The 21,695-nt window shown below is 38.5% G+C and overlaps 1 long non-coding RNA gene and 1 pseudogene across 1 annotated transcript; both read right to left on the bottom strand.

The window, feature by feature from the left end:
• Positions 1-9,006, bottom strand: part of LOC114458434 (potassium/sodium hyperpolarization-activated cyclic nucleotide-gated channel 2-like) — a 30,131-nt pseudogene extending 21,125 nt beyond the window's left edge.
• Positions 9,007-14,169: 5,163 nt separating this feature from the next.
• LOC114458418 (uncharacterized) lies at positions 14,170-19,790 on the bottom strand. The gene is made up of 3 exons (XR_003673037.1): positions 19,691-19,790; positions 14,422-14,491; positions 14,170-14,242 (listed from the first exon to the last, which is right to left on the bottom strand). It is a non-coding gene; the product is annotated as an uncharacterized LOC114458418 (long non-coding RNA).
• Between the last annotated feature and the right edge of the window lie 1,905 nt (positions 19,791-21,695).

Genomic DNA, 21,695 nt, shown 5'->3' on the forward strand with positions numbered 1-21,695 from the left:
CATGGTTGTTTCATGGGTCTTTGTTGTTGTTTTGTGTGTTTTATTAGTCATTTTGGGAATTTGCATTTTGTGTGTTTAAAGGTATTCTGTGTGTTTTGTTACTATTTAGTGTGTTCTTCATTTCATTTTGTGTATGTTTGTGTCATTTTTTAAATTTTTGCTTTGGATTTATTATTCTTTTCTGCATGTCATGTCATGTTTTGTGGTTTTTTTTGTTGACGTGGTTGTTTTTATGTGTCATTTTTGTGTATTATTCTGTCATTTCTGGAATTTGTGTTGTCAATTTGTGTGTTTCTAAAGTCCATTTTATGGATTTTGAGTCATTTTCAGAAAATTTGCCTGTGGATTTGTTTGATTTTTATGTGCTTTGTCATTGTTTGTGCATTTTTTTTTGTTCAAGTGGTTGTTTCATGGGTCAATGTTGTTGTTTTGTGTTTTATTAGTCATTTTGGGAATTTGCATTTTGTGTGTTTTAAAGGTATTCCGTGTATTTTTGTTACTATTTAGTGTGTTCTTCATTTCATTTTGTGTATGTTTGTGTCATTCTTTAAATTTTTGCTGTGGATTTATTATTCTTTTCTGCATTTCATGTCATGCTTTGTGTGTTTTTTGTGTTTAGGTGTTTTTTTGTGTCTGTCTTTGTCATTGTTTTGCATGAGTCATTTTGTTTATATAATTAATTAAGGCTCTGCTGTCATATATGATCAGTATTACATTGCCCTGTACTAGATGTGTTATAGTTGCAACGTCAAAGTTCATTAAGAAGAACTTCTTGATGCTAAATGTGCTTCTACAGGATTTTCTCACCTCCATCTTGTTGAGGGACACCCAGCAGTCTGAGGGGAAGTCCTGCAGCATGGGAACCAGGAACTGGAGGATCCGTCCCCAGTGACACAGCAGCAGCATCATCGCTATCAGGTTAAAGATCCTCATCACAGCACTGGCCAGGTCGTAGGTCATGTGGAAGATCTGGAACACAAAGGGAGGAGTTAAAGTAAGCCTTAGAAATGTGCAGAATCCCCAGAAGGACCAAATACGTGACATCAGTCTCACGCTCTGTCCAGTCACTTGTCTTCAGTACACAAACAAACACACAAGCATGATGGACAGGGGGCTGTCAGTATCCCTAACAACTGAGTCAACGGCGGTGTCTCTCACGTCAATCACTCTCAGTCACTGGACATCATCCGATATCATCCAACATCATCCAACGCAGCCTCATCGTGTCACAACTGCTGCAGTCCTTTGATCTCCTCCTAGTCCTCTGGAGCAGTGGTTCTCAAACTTTTTTGGCTTTAATACCCTTTTCTCTTACTTTTGAATCCTAGTACCTCCCTTTAGTCCGACTAATACATTTTGCTCAGAATTCTGTGAAAAAACAACTATAGATCATAATGATGCAATCAATGAGGATAACACACAGTTTAAAGAATCTCATTTTGTAAATAATCAGAATCAGAATCACAAAAAACTTTGGCTACAGAATCCACGAGAGGTAATTAGAAAGGCAAAGAGTAGCATATATATATATATATATATATATATATATATATATATATATATATATATATATATATATATATATATAGATGAGTCACTGAAAATACTGAGAATCACTGAGAATAAGTGAATTTAAACTGTATTTAGTGCCTCCTGAATAGATTTATTGGTTTTAAGCACTGTTTTGTCACTGGTTCATCCATAACGCCATGTGCTCTACGTCATCTCTGATACTTCCTGTGTTTGATGCGCTCCAAGAGCGGTTGTGTTCACAGTGAACCTATTCACTCTAACGTTTGTTTGGAAACGCTCTGAGACCCACAGAAACAATTACTCTTGAATGATCCTGTTTGATCCGCTCTAGACTTGGTTTGCATGTTCATACTGACCAAACAAGGAGGACTATCAGACAATACGAGGAGGAGCATCAGACCAAACAAGGAGGACTGTCAGACCAAACGAGGAGGACTATCTGACCAAACGAGGAGGACTATCAGACCAAACGAGGAGGACTATCAGACCAAACGAGGAGGACTATCTGACCAAACGAGGAGGACTATCAGACCAAACGAGGAGGACCATCAGACCAAACGAGGAGGACTATCAGACAATACGAGGAGGACTATCAGACCAAACGAGGAGGACCATCAGACAATACGAGGAGGACCATCAGACCAAACGAGGAGGACTATCAGACAATACGAGGAGGACTATCAGACCAAACGAGGAGGACCATCAGACAATACGAGGAGGACTATCAGACCAAACGAGGAGGACCATCAGACCAAACGAGGAGGACTATCAGACAATACGAGGAGGACCATCAGACCAAACGAGGAGGACTATCTGACCAAACGAGGAGGACTATCAGACCAAACGAGGAGGACTATCAGACAATACGAGGAGGACCATCAGACCAAACGAGGAGGACGTCAGACAAACGAGGAGGACTATCTGACCAACGAGGAGGACTATCAGACCAAACGAGGAGGACTATCAGACCAAACGAGGAGGACTATCAGACAATACGAGGAGGACCATCAGACCAAACAAGGAGGACTGTCAGACCAAACGAGGAGGACTATCTGACCAAACGAGGAGGACTATCAGACCAAACGAGGAGGACTATCTGACCAAACGAGGAGGACTATCAGACCAAACGAGGAGGACTATCTGACCAAACGAGGAGGACTATCAGACCAAACGAGGACTATCAGACAATACGAGGAGGACCATCAGACCAAACGAGGAGGACTATCTGACCAAACGAGGAGGACTAGCAGACCAAACGAACCCTGGAGCGTTTTAACCGCTCTAGGATCCGTTGGTGTGAATGCACCCTTAGTAACTGCTTATTTTGATTATCAGACAATGATGTGTTGGTCGCACACTGACACCCCTCACAGATCATCTTTGTCGCCAATCGTTCAATACTTTTACTTGATCTGTTTGAGTATTTCTTTAAGTTTGTGGCACGATTTCAATCCTGAAGAAGTTATCAGCTGACCTCCACCCATTCAGACCCCGCCCATCACTAAAGCGGTGTAAAAGCAGCCCTAGACACATTTTGACTTGTCATGTTGTGTTGCTTTGTGCAAAGATATTTTGTGAAGAAATAAGCTTTAAAAAGTCCCATGTGTTCTAATGATTGGTCATCAGTGCAGTGTCTCCCCTTTGTGTTCATTCTGAATACACGCCGAGCATCACTACCCATCATGCACTTCTGTGTGTGTGTGTGTGTGTTTGTGTGTGTGTGTGTGTGTGTGTGTGCGTGCGTGTGTGTGTGTGAGTATCACATCATATCTTCAGAAATCCAATTATCCAAAGGTCAAGTGAGCATCCAGATCCCACTGCACCAATTCACTGCTGCAGAATGCCAACGTGGGCTGCTGGTGTGGCCCCCACCACAAGTCGAAGTGGAACGTTTCACATGGTCACATCAGAGGTTTTAGACTGACTGAGGGACTGAGGGGCGGAGTCTCACAGATTATGTAAAAGCTGAGTGGCGATTAAGAGCAGCACAGGGTCATTGAGACTTTCTACAGTCTTCACTTCCTACGTTTACTGTCAGCTCCCTGCTAAACCAGAGGTTCTCAACCTGGGGGTCAGGATACCATTTGGAGTTGCAAGACACTGAGAGGGGGTTGCCAGATGCCTTCAAGACACTAGGAATATTTTTGAACAATTTGAGGCCATTTTTGCTTATTTTTACCCTTTTTCTGTTACTACACTAAACTTTCCATATTTTAACAATTTCATCACTTTTTATTCACTATTTTTGCACTTTTTAATGCAATTTCTGACACTTCTCCATCATATTTCAATGCATTTTTTTTTTTCAATTTCAAGACATTTTTGGCACTTTTCCACCTAATGTCAAATATATTGACCCCTTACTGTCACTTTTAACCTCTGTTCACCATATTTCATGCTTATTTTTTGCCAATTTAACCACAATCACTATTTGTTATGTCATTCATTTGCCAGTTTAAAGTTATTGTTCCAATATTGACACTTTGACTCTAATTTGCAACTTTTAACCAATTTTTGTGGTTTTTAAAATACCAGTTCACCACCTTTCCACCATTTTTGTTCATTTTAACCCATTTTACTTCTGATCAAAACATGGATTTACATCTTTAAGATGACTGTATACTATGGCACAAATAATAGTAAACGTCCTGGATAACAGTGAATATTATTCAGATGAATAAATAAATGTGGTTTTCACAGATTCATAGAACAATGGACCAACATTTTGCTGACTTTATGGATGGACCCCAAAAAATCTCTCCCCTTTATTCCCCCTTATAGATGGCCACCTTCAGTTACAGTGGGGTCCCCAGGATCTGGAACCTTCATTTTTGGAGTCGCAAGCTAATAAGGTTGAGAACAACTGTGCTATAAATGAACCTCTCCAATCAGTCAGTGACATACATATTCACAGCTAACGGTGCTGTGTTTACCAGCACCTCCGTTTGACCTGCTCCTCCTCTGGGCTTCTAATTGATAAACGATGTTTGCTCTGCTTATTGGACCACCTGGTGGCACCAGTGGGACTGTCGGTGCAGACAGATACACAGGAAGATGTGTGTGGGGGGGGGTGTTGTTGTGTGACAACAACTGTGATTATGCTGCAAAGTGTGTTTAGACTCACACCCACACACATATACACACACACCGTTGGTCACCAGCCAACACAAACATATTGGAGGCCAATCAACCAATCAGAAGTCATTTAATAAAATATATTCAGGATGTTTTGAGCTGATTGGACGAGAGGAAAAAGACATGTTTCTCTTAGCGGATTGGATAAATTAAGATTATTATAGAAACAAGCAGCTAGTGGCCCCCGGCCCCCAAATAATAAATGTACAAAATGATAACAAAACCTACACAGAGACAGAAAATACACAAAATGTCAGCAAAAATACACAAATGAAAGAAGTCTGTATAACGATTACGAAAACACACAAGAATGAAAATAGACAAAATAAAATCACATAAGAAAGTACTCCAACAACACACAAATTGACTTTAAAATACACAAAATAACAGAAAAATATACAAATTGATTTCAAGAAACCTGCAAAACAGTAAAGATAACACAAATGATGACTAAAAATACACAAATGACACCAGACATACAAAATTACGAAAAAAAACACAAAATGATAGAAAATTACACATAATGACTCTAAAAAACCCACAACCCACAGTAAACATAACCCAAATGATAACAGAAATACACAAAATGACTCCAGACATACAAAATAAGAGAAAAATACACAAAATGTCAGCAAAACTACACAAAATGGTAAAACACCTCTTATTATTCCAGAAACACACAAAATGACCAAAATCTGTAAAATGATGACGAAAACACACAAACAATGAAAATACACACACAAAAAGGAATAAATGTCTCCAAAAACACACAAATTCTCTACAAAAATACACAAAATGTCAAAAACTATCCAAAATGGTTACTAAAACTCACAAAACAACAACAAAAACACAAATTAACTTCAAAAAATAACATTTTAACACCCCAAATAATTCCCAAAACACGCACTAACTCCTGGTTGTTTCCTGTGTTAATGTTCTGATTGGTCATTATTCTAATGCTGAGATGAATGTTGATCATCACGTGTTCATAATAACAGTTGTGCGTCTCTGTTGTAGACCATGCGTGTGTTGTTCTTACCTCTTCCCACTGGTGGATGTATCGTATCAACCTGGACAGTCTGAGCAGCCTCAGCAGACTCAGGATCTTAGTGAAGCGAACAATCCTCAAAGCTCGAGCCGTTTTGTAAACCTCTGAGTCGATGCCTTTCTCCACGATGAGGAAGATGTAATCCACTGGGATGGAAGAGACAAAGTCTACGATAAAACCACGTTTTCAGATACTGCTTCTTAATGGTCTCGGGGTCCAGGATGATGTCCGAGTTGTCCTCGATGATGATTCCAGTGCGAAAGTTGAGGACCAGGTCCATGAGGAAGAAGGTGTCTGAGACCACGTTGAAGATGATCCAGGGCGTGGTGGTCTCCTCCTTGAAGAAGGTGATCCCCACGGGATGATGATCAGGTTCCCCACCATGAACAGCAGCATTGTAAAATCCCAGTAGAACCTGGCAGTGGCGTGGACATGCACAGTGTGTAGGTGTTGTGTAGTTGTGTGATGTGAGTGTGTGAGGAGGGGAGAAAAGAGGGCGGGAGGAAGACGAAAATAGAGTGAGAGGAGAAAAGGGAGTTAGTGTGGAAAGAGAACGACACAGGAGAGTTTCTACCAAAGTGTAAACAAAGACCTGAGCCACATGTAGAGAATAATAATAAGAGAAGGAGAAGAAGTCACCTCAGACTCCACAGCTACTCAACTAAACAAGGAAATACATAACATTGTTTACTTTTGGAACAAATACTTCAGTATAGGAGCATTTTATTAATTATTACCACAGCATTTTAGCGACATATTTAGAGAACAAGCAGAGAGAAAAATCTAAATATGGTAAAAAACAATGTAATCTGAATATTACAAGAATAACGTCCTACTCTGACAAGTAAAAAACAACACAAAAGGATAACAAAAACACAAAATGAGTTCCAAAGCACAATAGATAGACACAAAATGACAAAAATCTGCTAAATGATTACAAAAACACACAGAATTATGACAAAATCCCACAAAATTATGACAAAAACACACAGATTGACTACAAACTTACACAAAATAATGATAAAACACCCCAAGTAATTCCAGAAACACAAAAAAATAGTTTGAAAGCACAATAGATGGTTTCACACATTTTTAAAAATACACAAAATGACTCAAATCTGTAAAATGACTCCAAAACACCAAAATTTGCAAAATGAATTACAAAACAACAACAAAAACACATACATTGATGTAAAAAACATCCCAAATATTTCCAGAAACACACAAAAGGATAAGAAAAATATTTTAAAAATACCAAAATCTGTAAAATGTTTACAAAACAACAACAAAAGCACCTCAAATAATTATTACGAGAAGAAAGTCATAATTTTATGGGAATAAAGTAATAATACAATACAAAATACAACTTTATTCCTTAAAATCAGTGATTCCCAAACTTGTTTGGCTCAAGTATCACCGTTCTCTTATTTCTGAATGGAAGTCCCCCTTTGTCCAGCTACAACGTTTTGCTCAGAATATTCTTTTTTAATCCACTATAGAGCATAATGACGGCAAAAAAATAGGCATGACGAATCGTGAATGTGGTTAAATTGTAAAAAATAAGCATTAAATATGGTGAAAAGAGGTTAAAAGTGGCGATAATGCGGGTCAACATATGTGACATTAGGTGGAAAAGTGGTGGAATGGTTTTTAAAAGAGCTGAAAATGTCTTAAAAGTGGAGAATGTGCAGAAAAAGGTATTGAAATTTGATAGAGAAGTGTCAGAAATGGGAGTAAGAATGTAGCAAAAATACAGTAAAGGAAGAAAAGGGTAATGAAAAAAGGTTTAACTATATGGAAAGTTTGGTATAGTTGCAGAAAAGGGGTAAAAATAAGAAAAAAATTACTCAAATTGTTAAAATAATAATAATTCTTAGTTTCTTCAGGCAACCCCCTCGAAACCTGTTTGTGAGAAAGTCAAAAATACAACCTTTGACATTTGTTTGTGGAGTAATTTCTCCCGTTTACCTTTAGATTTATTGATTCATTATTGATCTCTGAGTGTTACACTTTATGTATCTTTATCTGATCTATTACATTTAATGTTAGTTATTGTCCCCATGCAGCAGTTTTAAAGTGACCAGGGTCACATGACGTGCAGGACGTGTCTCTGCTGACTCTGCGTTTCTGTGATAAACGGACCAGAGGGAGCTGTCCACTGCCTGTGGTGCTGAAACACAGCGACTCCTGTGACCCACATACAGCAGACCTGTGTCTAAGAAAAGGGCTGAGAGCCACACTTTGGTCCCCCCCCTCAATCTGTGGGAACATTCATCATCATCATCATCATCATCATTAAAGGGCAGGATGTGCACGCGGGACGTGACGTTTTCGCACACTTGGCTCAAGGTGACATTCCTTTAGTCGGAGCATCGGGTGCGCACACACACACACACACACGCACACGCACACCCACACCCACACCCACACACACACACACACACACACACACACACACACACACACACACACAGGGCTGGAGAGGGTTTGCCTGACAACAGGTTGTTTGAGGGATTTTTTGGGGCCTCCCTCACTGCCTCAGGTCCTGATCAGGACTGGTACCTGAGGGACTCCATACTGGGTCCTAGACTAAGTTATGGACCGTATGAAGAACCGGGTGGACCATGTGGTCTTACCTGAAATCGCTGTAGGGGTGTATGATCCAGTTCCCGGCGGACTTGACCCTCTCTTGCTCGCGCTCCACAGCTTTCTGACTGCCGAACATGCGTAATGAGAACTTGTTGACCCCGGGCTGCAGCATGCTGCTGAACTGGCGCTGCATGAAGGTGGCCTCGCTGGCCCCCCGGGGCTCCGAGTCCTCCGCGGCCCCGATGGAAGAAGAAGAAGCTCCATCCTCCGTCTCCGGCTTCTGGAAAGTGACGGAGTTGCGCTGCGGCTGCGCGCACGGAGGTGCGTGTCCGTGGAGCAGCGAGGACGAGGCTTTCCGGCTCGGCGCGTTGGAGAAGGACACCTTGGAGTCCCTCTTGTCGTGGCCGGTTCCTCCTCCTCCTCCTCCCGGGGTGATGGAGCCGTCCATGCTGGCCGTGGTGGAGTTACAAGCTCTACTCCCGCTCCTCTCCTGCCTGTTGGAGATGATGGAGCGCAGGCTCCCGGTGCCCGAGTCTCGCCTGCACTCCCCGTTCTTGTTGCATTTCATGTTGGAAGTCGGGCCGACGCGCGCGCTGCAAGCATCGCTCAGAAGCTCGAGAGCGAGCGCGTGATCCGCCGCGGGGAGGAGGGCAGCAGCAGCATCGCCCGGGCGTGAGTCCGACTCCGGCGGGAAGGGAACGCACGGCGGGCTCGGGCTCGGCTCCTTGGTGGAGTTCCGCCTGGAAGCCGAGGACGAGGCTCCCCCTCCTGATGTAAAGTTCTTCATCCTGATGCTCCCTCCTCCTCCTCCGCCTCCTCCTCTTCCTCCTCCTCGGCGCAGCCGCGGATGATGCTGCTGCTGCTGCTGCTGCTGCTGATGATGATGATGATGCTGATGCTGACACTTGGACTCTTCTTCTCCATCCTCCGCCTCGTCCATCAAGACCAAGCCGCTGCTGGCCGCCGCGGGCCGATTACCCGCCACCGCCGCTCCTCGGTGCGCATTTGGAGGTGGACCGAGGAAGAGGAAGAGGAAGATGAGGAGGAGGAGGAGTGGGGGGCGCAGACGCCGCTCACCTTCCTCTTCATCATGGTGGCTGCTGCTGAAGCCTCATCCCTGTCCATGACATTGAGCTTGTTGTCCAGAAATTACCTCCAATATGAGTGAAAGAAGCCAATCAGAAACCTGGAGCTACACAGCCAATCAGAGGCTACTTTTCACATTTTTTTAATTATGTCACACATAAAGTCAATTATATCCAATAATGAAATAAATCTAATAAACAAACTACCATTTAAAATGTAGTCATTATATTTAAATAAAATTAGGGCGTTTTTTCTGACACATTGGGACCATGTCAACCTTCCGCCTTCTCCTCCTTTAGCTTCTACTTTGGTGTTTTTCCGCCTCCTAGCGGCCAAACACATGTAACACCAGGCAAACTAAAATGAGTGAGACACGATGTTCAGACTTTGGTGTGTTCTCCTCTTCTACCTTGTGACAATGCTGACAATGTCACATCATGGTCAGAAAGAGAACATCTGCACTGCAGCGTCACGCAAACACAAGAGCATTAAGATTGAACTTTTAGATTTACATTCAACATTTACATTTAACATTAGATTAATATTTAAATTTAACATTTAACATTTAGATTTAACTTTTAACATTTAGATTTAACTTTTAACATTTAGATTTAAATTAACATTTAACACTTCTACCTGTGACAATGCTGACAATGTCACATCCTGGTCAGAAAGAGAACATCTGCACTGCAGCGCAAAACATAAGAGCAGCAGGTTTTGAGGATGAGTATGGATCTGTGGATTCACCTAGACAACAAGAAACAAGAACACACATTTTTTTTATTTGACCAGATTTACAGCAATATTTCTTTCTTATGTTAATATAATGTCAATGTTAACTATTAAATCTAAATGCTATTTAAATGTGAAATGTTAAATCTAATTGTTAAATGTTGAATCTAAATGCTAAATGTAAATGCTAAATGTTAAATCTAAATAAATCTTAATGTTAAATCTAAACGTTAATCGTTTAATCTAAATGGTGACTTTGCATATTAGCTAAATATTTTGTTTCACCTGGGACATTTAGATTTAATATTTAGATTTAGATTTAGCATTTAGATTTAGACATTTAACATTTAGATTTAAATGTAACATTTAGGTTTAACATTTGATGCATATTTATCAGACACAAACCCATTACCTTCCCTCTTCTCCTCCTCCTCTTTGTGCTTTGATCAATTTCAATAGTAATAGTGAATTTGCATATTAGCTAAGTATTTAGTTTCACCCGTGAGATTTAGATTTTATATTTAACATTTAGATTTAACATTTAGTTTTAATATTTAACATTTAGATTTAACATTTGCATTCAACATTTAGATTTAGATTTTGACAGGAAGAGATGAGATGATGTATATTTATCAGACACAAACCCATGACCTTCCTCCTCCTCCTCTTTGTCTTTGTGCTTTGGTTGATTTAAATCAGTAATAACAGTTATGCTGCTTTTTTATTTACTTTTCAGGCATCCTCCTAGATGTTCTTATGATGAATAAACGCCTACATATGCAAACTTACTGAGACTCACACCAATGACCTCCTGCTTTAGAGGAACCATTGTTCTCTATTGTTCACCCACTCATCCTTGCATAGTAGATACTACATACTAATGAGATGGACCTGATAATATAAAATCAACATATTAGATATAAACACATATATACGATCAGCTGGTAAACAACCATGTGGGCAGCTCATCATGTTTTCCTCCAACACTGTTAATATTCACAGTGCATTACTGCATAATCGCACACACACACACACACAGAGGTCAACCAGTGCAGCTCTAACGTATTTGTGCATTGAATAACACTGACTGTGCTGCACTATAATAGTGGTTTTATATCAGCGTATTAAGGAATTAGCAGCAGAGTGTAGGAATGCGCGTTGATAAGAATAAATACAACAAATCAACATTTCAGGGGTTCTCAACCTTGGGGGTCACAAGACACTGGGAGGGGGTCACCAGATGCCTTCAAGAAACGAAGAATGTTTTTTGAACATTAAAAATGTTTTATATGTCATGAGCTGTGTATTTTTGAGTGTTTTTATGCAATTTGTTGACATTTTTGTTGTTAGTTTTGTGTACATTGTTTTGTCAGTTTGTAATGCATATATTTTCTCATTTTCTGTGTCGTTTTCTATATTTTCTGTTATTTATTTTGGTTAGTTCTTTCTGTATTTTTCTATTAAGGCATTTTTATCTGATATCTTTGTTCTGTGCATTTTGTTTTTATGTAAATATGTATGGGTTTTGGCGGGAGTTATTTTGTACGTTTTTCTGTAATTTGTGTATTTTGGATATCATTGTAGTATTGTTGTGTTTATTTTGTGTGTTTTGAGGTATTGTCTGTATAATTGCACGTTTATGTTGAACGCACAAATAAGACCATATTACTGTCATTTTAATTTGAAGATAAATTTTGTTTATAGAAACATGGATAACATAGAAACACGTTACATAGTTCAAAATTTATCTTGATTAAAAATACAAAGTAAAAGTAATCACCAAGTTTTTACAGACCTGGAAAAAAACAGGGATTTAAACACCTGGAAAATGCAGAAAACAAGAGCCACGACTGTTTTAATCAGACCTTTACTGAAGAATTAATAAATCTCTTCTTCCGATTAGAAAGATTAATCATCAATTGATAACATACAGATCGAAGCGTGCTGAAAAATCCCATCTATGTGTCACAAATGTCTTTTAAAATCCAACAGTGGGAAGCTGAATATTTCCTTTGGTGTCACACATTTAAAGCATATAAAATCAACTATAAAACTAATACCATGTCTTCACATTCTCTGGTCAGACGTTGTGTTGACATTAATCGTTTAAAAAAGTCAAATTAATCTAAAACTGAGCAGTAATCCTCAGCTGAGTTTAAAGAAACAGAAAAGATTGTTTTAAAATAAGAAAAACAAATTGTGTGCAGTGAGTCTATGTAGGTGTAACGTCTGCTGTGGTAACCATGCTAGTTGGTGGCAGAGGTTTGATTGGCCTGTGAGCTCAGAGAGGAAGAGGAGTTCACTCCTGATGCTGACTTTGTGTCCGTGTTGGGATTTCTGAGGCTTTTCCGACACAAAGGACACGTAGCGTGCTGAAAAAAAAACAAACAGATCGTCATCAGATTCATATGAAATAAATCTAGGCTTTTGTGGAATTGTTTGTGAGGAATTGCAAGATTTATGGAAAAAAATTACAGTTCTTTCCACAATTTGCAATTGAAAATGACTGCATTCATGTGATATAAGCGTGGGGAAAATGAGAGCCCCTAAAGTAATGTTTAATTTCACTAAAATAGTGAATTTTAGATTTTTACAACTGAAATTAATTGGTAATTCTGCACAATTATTCATGTTTTCTCAATTCTACTGTCTCCCTGTGGGCCGAATTGGATGCTCCAAAAGGGCCAGATTTGGCCCCCGGGTCTTGAATTTGACACAGTGATTTAAAGAGCTGGTTCTCAAACCTGGGGGTCTGGACCCCATGGGGGTTGCCAGACACTTTTAAAGAAGCTTTTTTCCGAACAAGTTGAGCCCATTTTTGCCCTTTTTCTGCAACTACACCAAACTTTCCACATTTTAAACTACTTTCATCACTTTTCCTAGCCATATTTTTGCTCCTTTTAATGTATTTTTGCTACATTACTCCCATTTCTGCTCCATCATATTTCAACATTTTTCCTAGACATTTTTTTCACTTTCAAGACATTTTCAGCACTTATAAACCCCTTTTCTTTTCTTGTTTAACCACTTTTCTACCTAATGTCACATATATTGCCCCATTATTGTCACTTAATCTCTTTTCAACCATATTTCATGCTTATTTTTGACAATTAAAACCCATTTAGGATTTGTCATGCAAATTATTTGCCAGTTTAAATTAATTGTTCATACTTTTTAAGCCAATATTGACACTTGGAAACCATTTTCAACACTTTTTCTGTTGATGCTCTAGGTTTTGATAAAAAGCAAAAAAAAAAACAGAGTGCACATACCCGTTTGAGCCAAGGAATGATACAGTCAGTGTGAAATAAATGATTGCACTGAAGCTGCTGAACTTTCTCTCAACACTGTAGTCGTCTTGCACACAGGACACTCCAGACCAGCACCTGGATCAGAATACAGACCATCAACACAGACAATAAATAATACAAATATATAAGGACAAAAAAAAATACACAAAATGAAACAAAATTACCTAAATGGCACATAACACACAAAACAGCAACAAAACCAAAAACTAAAACAGAATCAATCACTCCAAAAACATAGAAAAATATACCAAATAAAATACACAAAATTACTTCAATTTTTTTTTTAATTACAAAAATACATGACTCTTAACACACAAAATAGCAAAAATACACAGAATCACTCCTAAAAACACACAAATGAGACAACTACAAAAATAAAACACAAAAAATAAAACAAAGTTACTATGAAAAAAAAAGAAAAAAATACTATAAAATACACAAAAGTACTAATAAGACTAAAAAAAAGACCATGCAAAAACACACACAATGACTCACAACACACTAAACCACTACACAAGCCCAAGAAGACTATAAAAATAACTGAAAAACACACAAAATTACTGTAGAAAAATGCAAAATCACTCATTATGCACAAAAACACACAGAATGACTCAAAAAGACCACCAAAAAAAACCCCTAAAAATCATTAATAATGAAAACCAAAATCCACAAATTGACCCATAAAAGGCTGATGGACTAAAAAGGGTTCAATGTGTTTATACTGACCAACGTGTTGTTCTGTGATGGGGATGATGGGAATATTCTTTACGTCTCTGTTGGCAGAAGGAGGACGAATATCATCCCAGGCCTGGAGTTTAAAACATAACATATATCAGCTCATTGTATCATGTTTTAAATAATATATACGATGGCTTGTAACATGGCACAGGGGCACGATGCGTATGCAAGACGCCTTCAGTGCAATTATGGCGCTCATAGTTAGTTATCCATAGACATTTGTTATGTATAGTCTAAATATTTTTTTACATGTTCCATGATGTATTCAATCCCATCGATGCCCAGAGTGAACTCAGGTAGACTGGAGTACAGCACACCCCTGAAAAACAACCAACAAAGAAGACAAATAAAGGTTTTGGTTTTTTATGCACAACAGGCATTTTAATCCTTGAGGGCTGCAATCCTGCATGTTTTAAAATGTAACCGTACTTTATTACAGCATCAGAAAAAGAAAAAGCTATTTTTGGTTCAGGAAAGTGAGGACAGTCCTCCACACCTCCAATATAACATTAAACTCTCAAGTTTATTTAAGAAACACATCAAAAGTGTGAATATCTATAAGATGTTGGAAATTATTTTCTGAATACTAAACAACAAAAATTGCAAAAGGACTCCAAAAACACACAAAATAACAAAAAATACTGAATATGACAAAGAAATACACAACATGAATTCCAAAGCATACAAATACACAAAAAACTAAAAATGTGCGAAATGAGAACAAAATACACAAATTAATAAACACCAAAAACTGCAAAGGACTTGCAAAAAACACACAAAATGGCAACAAAATACATAAAATTACACACAAATAAAATATACAAAATGACCACAAAAACACACATAACAAGAACAAAAATACACAAATGAGGAAAAAATAAATACACAAAATTATTCAAAAAATGCACAAAACACACAAAATGTGAGAAAAATAAAAAAAGATTACAAAATATGCAAAAATATGTGGAAAAATATACAAAAAGACAACAAATACACAAAATTAGGGTATAATATACAAAATGATAAAAAAAAAAAAAAACACTCAAAAAGACCAAAAAAACAAACATACAAGATAAATCTGCAGAATGACAAAAAAAAATTCACAAAATAACAGAAACTCCCAAAAAGACAAAAAACCAAAGAAAATGAGAGAGAAATCTACAAAATAGACAAATAGACAACAAAATGAAGTAAAACTGACAAAATGACTCCAAAAAACACAGTTTCTTTGTAGTTTGCTGTGTAATGTCCTTAATTCTAACGTTGACGTGAATGTTGATCATGTAATTCTCAGATCAGATACAATCACATGGTTTGTGGCCCTGTTGTGATAAAAGATGTACGTCTATGATCTATATTCTACAGTTGACTTGAGCTTTGATTTGTTGGTCCAACACTATAAATAAAATGTGTGTTTCATGATTTCAGAAATCAATGATCAAAACAAACCCAACGTTCAGTTGAAGCGCAGATAAATCAACTGGCTTTGCTCATCAAAGACTATTTTTAACATGTATTTAAAACATGTTGATAACACATTTAAATTGTAATTAGTGGCTTTCATTGTAATTTAACATCCTGCTCCTCCTTCCCATATATCCATGACAATTATATAAAGAAAATCTGTTCAGTCAGAAGGAAATAGTTACATGTTTTCTGGTCCAGCGTAAAAACAAAAGGTGACTAAAATGTTTCTTCCTCCTTCTCTTCCTCTTCCTCTGCAGCTCACGGTTCACAGGTGATGAGCTACACCTGAGACCTCATTAAGAAAACAATGTCACACCTGTGTAGGACATGTAGGCTACCTGTGGAGCTTTTTGTTATGTCAGAAGATTATAATATTATATCTTGACAATAAACAGTTTACTTTGGCTAGGCTTACTGTCAATAGTGACAAGACAATAAAAAAGTGATTCTAAAGTATTCTAAATATGAGAGCATGGAATAAAACATTTCTGTGTGTTATATGTAGGATTTTTAAATTCTTGTCCAAAAATATTTCAAGTGTAATAATCATTATATATGTATAATGTTTGCACATTATAGAACAGTCTTTGCATTGCAGCATTCGAATAATGATTAATCTGAGCATTAACACAGAAAACTAGTAAAAGGTTTGTGTGTTTTATTATTGTCTCTCATTTTGTGGATTTTTGTTGCCACTTTATACATGTTTTAGTAATTTTGTCTGGTTCTCCTTGTTGTCGTGTGCGATTTATTTATTTATTTATTTCGTAATTTTGCACATTTTGAGACATTTTGTGTATTCTTAAGCTTTTTTAAATGACTGTATTTTATTTTTACAAATAAATACATCTATAACAATGACCTCCTTTGTCAGTGTATTATTTATTTGAACAGCAGGTGGCGCAGACCTTCACAGAATACTAACACAGACGGCGGAGACGCCGAAGAAGAAGAAACCGACCGGAAATAATGTAAAAAAATAAAACCGGTAATAAAAAATATACCCATCATTTGTTCTCACGATAATTAATATATACCTACAGACGGTTATCTGAGCAAAATTAAATGGACTTAGAGAGACAGCTGTGTGTTTTTGATTTAACAGGAACCGGAGACACAGTCGGAAGCAAGTCACTAAGTAATATGGGCACCAGATGAGACACAACCGGGGCTCGTTGTTGGTTCAACATGTTTTTTTTTAGCACCGAGCAGCACTACAGACTGTTCTGTTTGTTTGTTGTGCGGCTGTCAGTCACTATGTCTGTCTATAGCTCGTGATTATAAGATGTTTGTTGGTCAGAAGTGACCAAAGAAGCGTTTAGCCATTAGCTTAGCCACGGCTAACCCTTGTGGACTAAACACTGACGCTGCTGGGACTATGTGTGTTTTCAATGGCTTCTTCTACGTTTTATGGATCTGAAAGCGACATGTCATCACGGGATCACACGGACTCGTCTTCTGATGACATGATCGATCACTTTGGAGGATCAATAACAGAGAAGAGAAGAGAATGAGGTTTGGAAACACAGATCCAAACCAAAGGATGTTAGTTTGAAGCCCAAAGCTTCACATGTGATGGTGAGAACTGATGGGAACCACAGACTGGGTCAGAACTTCCACATTAAGGAGGAACCAGAGGACTTCTTCGAAAGCCAACAGGAGAAACCAATCGAGTGCGGATATAGTCGCTGTTATTGTGAAAACTGAAGAAGAAGAGGAGCAGCCCCAGTCCTCCCAGCAAAGACCAACCGCAGAAGACCACGTCAAGGATGAAGGTTCCACTGCCAGCCGCGGTTCGACAACGTCCACGAGCGACCAACGACTCTAGTTCACCATGCGCCAACATGGATGAATCGGAACTGTACGACTCTGAATCTGGAGCTAGCGATGACGATGACGACAACGAGGATGTGGATGATGAGAACAATTGCCAGATAACTTCTCCGACTCTGAAGTCGAAACTGACGACGACTGGAAAACCAGAGCGTCGGGATCCAGCGAGAAATGCCGACCTCGCTAAAAGATTGTCAACTTCTCCGACTTTTGTAAACGCTTCAGCTCGAAGGGGCTGCTGCGGAAAAACAAGAGACTTATACGACGGAGAAAACCTCGAAGACGAAGGAGAAACCGTTTGCCTTGCGACGTTTGCGAGAAAAGTTTCAGTCGCCGCGCGCTCCTGAAGCGCCACAACCATGGTCCACACTGGGGAGAGACCGATTGGCTTGCGACCTCTGTAGTAACGATTTATCCCAAGACGCACCTGAAGAGGGCACATGATCGTGCATACGCGGGAGAAGTCCTTCGACTGTCCCGCCTGCGATCAACACTTCACGCAGAAGTCCAGCCTCAAGGTGCACATGCGAGTGCACACGGGCGACAAACCGTTCAGCTGCGACGTGTGCGGGAAAAGCTTTAGTCGCATGATCAACGTGAAGCGACACAATGACGCTGCACACGGGCGAAGAACCCTTCGGCTGCGAGGTGTGCGCAAAATATTCACGCGCAAGTCGACGCTGAAGTCGCACATGAGGATCCACACGGGGGAGAAACCGTACAGCTGTGACTTCTGCTGTAAATGTTTTACCAGAAGACACACCTGAGGGAGGACACATTCGCGTTCACACCGGAGAGACAAACCGTTCGGATGTGACTCGTGTGGGGAAAAAATTCAAACATTCCACGCAGTTAAGGAATCATGCCAAAGTCCACAGTGTTTAGAGTAATACAGTACATGTGTTCGATGGAGAACAAAATTAATTTTATTTATGAACGACTTTATTAGTGCATATTAATGAAAAATATTAATTCGCAGTGGCATTTTTGCTTCTCATGTATTGGTCAGACTGGAATAAATATTGCACATCTAAACATGTAAAAGTGCAACATCTTTTTCTTCACACAGTGTCAAAAGAAATGTTTACGTGTGCTAATATGGCTTATGTATTGGTTATGGTAGCCTCGTGTGGGGAGTTCCAACTCTGGTCCTCGAGGGCAAGCAGTCCTGCATGTTTCTAGACGAGTCTTTTCCTCTGAAGTCCTGGATTGATTTTTTTCAGATTCTTGTTTAACGTTGGAATTCAGACAATACGTCTGGTTTGAGTTACCCTGAAGGTGAGTAACAGCCTAAAGCAGTAATTTACCAAATTCTTTCAGCTGCACCTCCCTGAAAAAAATACTCAGGGACCCTCCATCATGACAAAATGTTGGAAACAAAGTGTAAAAAAAAGTAACCCTTTTTTTTGAAATAATGCAAATTTGGAATGTTCTTCACATCTCAAAAACAGCAATAAAGCTCTTTATTAATAAAAAAATTCCCCCCCCCCCCCACACACACACAAAAAAATAGTCATGTCATTAATGAATATGACAAGTTTTACAGAACTTAAATTGATAGTATTTTTATTATTATTATTTATTATCGGTAAAATTAGTTGTACAATACCGGCATATTGGATGTCAGCCAAAACTCCAATATCCGTGCATCACTAATATAAATATTAGTAACATTAATGGTATAAAAATGTATTTACTGAAACATTTAATGCAACAATGACTGGATCCTTTTTATAAACTTTGGTGATAGTGTATATATGAATATTGTTGTTTATAGAATAACATTTGAACAGAAAAGTGTTTTTTTCCAGTTCCCTCTACGCTTGGAAGAGAAAGCTTTATTATGAAAAAGTGATACCGGAAGTGTAATCCTTGTAAACTTCCTCTTGAGTCAAGACTTCAGCATTAGCCTAGCCTAGCTTCCCTGAGGCCTCCGTGGTCCAGAAGTGTGGATTTTGTGAGTAATAATTAATCCATCTTGCTGCGAGCATGGACTCCAGTGACACAGGTATGTTATTTAATCACATCTGCTTATTATAAGTGTGTAAACCTTTATATTTATGAACGCATAATTGATTTCATGTCGTTACTAGCATGAAAGTAGCTCACGTTAGCTCCGCGTAAGCGTTGCTAACCGATAGCTAGCTCCGTAAAAAACAGCTTTACTATTCATTGTGCGACACCCAGCTTCAAAATAAGAAATAATATACAGTCTTACCTTTTAACCGTGTAAAATTGTTGTGTTTTGAACTCAATCAAAACGGGTTTTCGGTTGTGTCTGCTTCCGTTTGGACCTGTCATATTTTACTGTGTCGTCTCAGATACAACTCTTTGTTTTACAATCCTTTTATGTTTTTTAAGAAACCCTGATTAATGCAGTCATGTTGTGTGCTATGGTATCTGCAACTAAGGCATTAGCTTTTCATTGATATGGATGTGGATTTTTTAAAATCTGATCAATAATATTAAACTTCTATACAATAGTAAACAGAAATCCACATTTTTTTTTTACTTCTATTTGATTTTTACAAACAAATCCAATAAAGTGTTTTCACTGTTTACAATATACATTTTTATTTATTTTATTTCTAATCAGTAATATAATTTTTCTTATAGCTAATAATAAACAAAATATCTCCTTTTGACTTAAAAAAAATGGCTTTTGCTATTGGTCCGGACCTCAGACAAACTTGACTATAGTTCTGGCACTTGCATGCGCAGTAAGCCGAATGCTGGTAGTTCCGTTGTAGTGAAAATAATTCTCTGCGTGAAAGTCTCTTGCAGCGCATGCGCACTATTAGCGTAGTAAATATTTACACAAGTACAATATTTTTCTACCCTAATTTTCCTACTAGATAAACCGTAATTCTAAACCGAACCCTAACCCCTAAAAATTAAAGGAAAGATTATTACCTTTTTTTTTTTTTTTATCAAAATGGACCGGCACGCATGTGCAGTTTGCCAGGTGCGCATGCCCACTGTCTACCGTAGGGAAACTTTCACGGTAGGTTTATTCTACACTACACTGTCACTGCCGGACTTGTGTCCTTCTCGCTATAGTTTCGTCAGTTTTATTTTAGCTCTAACCCTAACGTAGGAAATACCCTAAAATGTTTTTTTTTTGTACATGTACTTTAAAAGTGGAATTTGCCGTGTTAAATGTGTTAAAATGAAGAAAAAAAAACCCAAACCCAGGAAATATCCTAAAATGTTTCTTTTTTGTGCATGTATTTTTAAAAGTGAAATTTGCCATGTTATATATTAGGGATGTCCCGATACAACTTTTTCACTTTGGATATGATACCGACATTGCAGCTTTGCGTATCGGCCGATACCGATATTGATTCTATATATCAGTACGAATCATACATACTTTATTACTTATTTTGTAGTGAGGAATGTTAGAAAAGGCTTGATCAAGTGATGTTACTCAAACAGAGAACAATAGTCAACAGTAGGTTACTTTGTTGGAGTGTGAACCACAGTCACTTATGGATAGAAGTGCGTGAGCAGAACATTTTATTGTAGAGCTTATATCGATGATTTTAGATGCAGCCCGATAAAATCCGATATTCGTTTTCTGGCTGATATCGGACCGATATCCGGTGTCAGTTTTGAATCGGGGGCAACTCAACTCATTGAGTGCCATTCACGTCTATAGAAGTGAATTGTGTTTTTGGCTGGGGTTGCTTGGAGACAGTGTGACAAAGCTCTCCGGTGAATATCTAACTTGTACCATGATGTAGTGACCAACTGGTGACATGTAGGTAGCAGCAGCACACTTTTGGATTAGAGATCACCCGTTATGGGCAGAGCTCAGAGGGAGAGGAAAGGAGTTTACGAGACCGAAAATGACGCTAAAAGAGTTGATGCTGAAGTTCACAACAGCGCAACAGAGCATGTGTGGAACCTAAGTAGATTATTGAGAGTGTGTCGATGGTGAGATAAACAATAAACTATTAAAAAAAAAAAAAAAAATGGGGCAAGCGCTGACACTCGGCATGTCCGGGACGAGGAGGAAGTTGCGTGTGTGGGAACTAACAGGAAGAGAGACTTGGTGGAACGCCAAAATACAGTAAGAAATCCATTCAACTCTGACCCAGATAGCAAAATAATAATATTGTTGCCACCTAAAGCCCAGTCTCACTGTTGTTTTTGTAGTTTTATTGAAAATAAAACCAATGTTGAGGTGGACCCTAAAGCAAAAAAAAATCTTTCTAAGT

The sequence above is a fragment of the Gouania willdenowi genome, unplaced genomic scaffold (assembly GCF_900634775.1).
Source record: "Gouania willdenowi unplaced genomic scaffold, fGouWil2.1 scaffold_119_arrow_ctg1, whole genome shotgun sequence".
NCBI classification, from domain to species: domain Eukaryota; kingdom Metazoa; phylum Chordata; class Actinopteri; order Blenniiformes; family Gobiesocidae; genus Gouania; species Gouania willdenowi.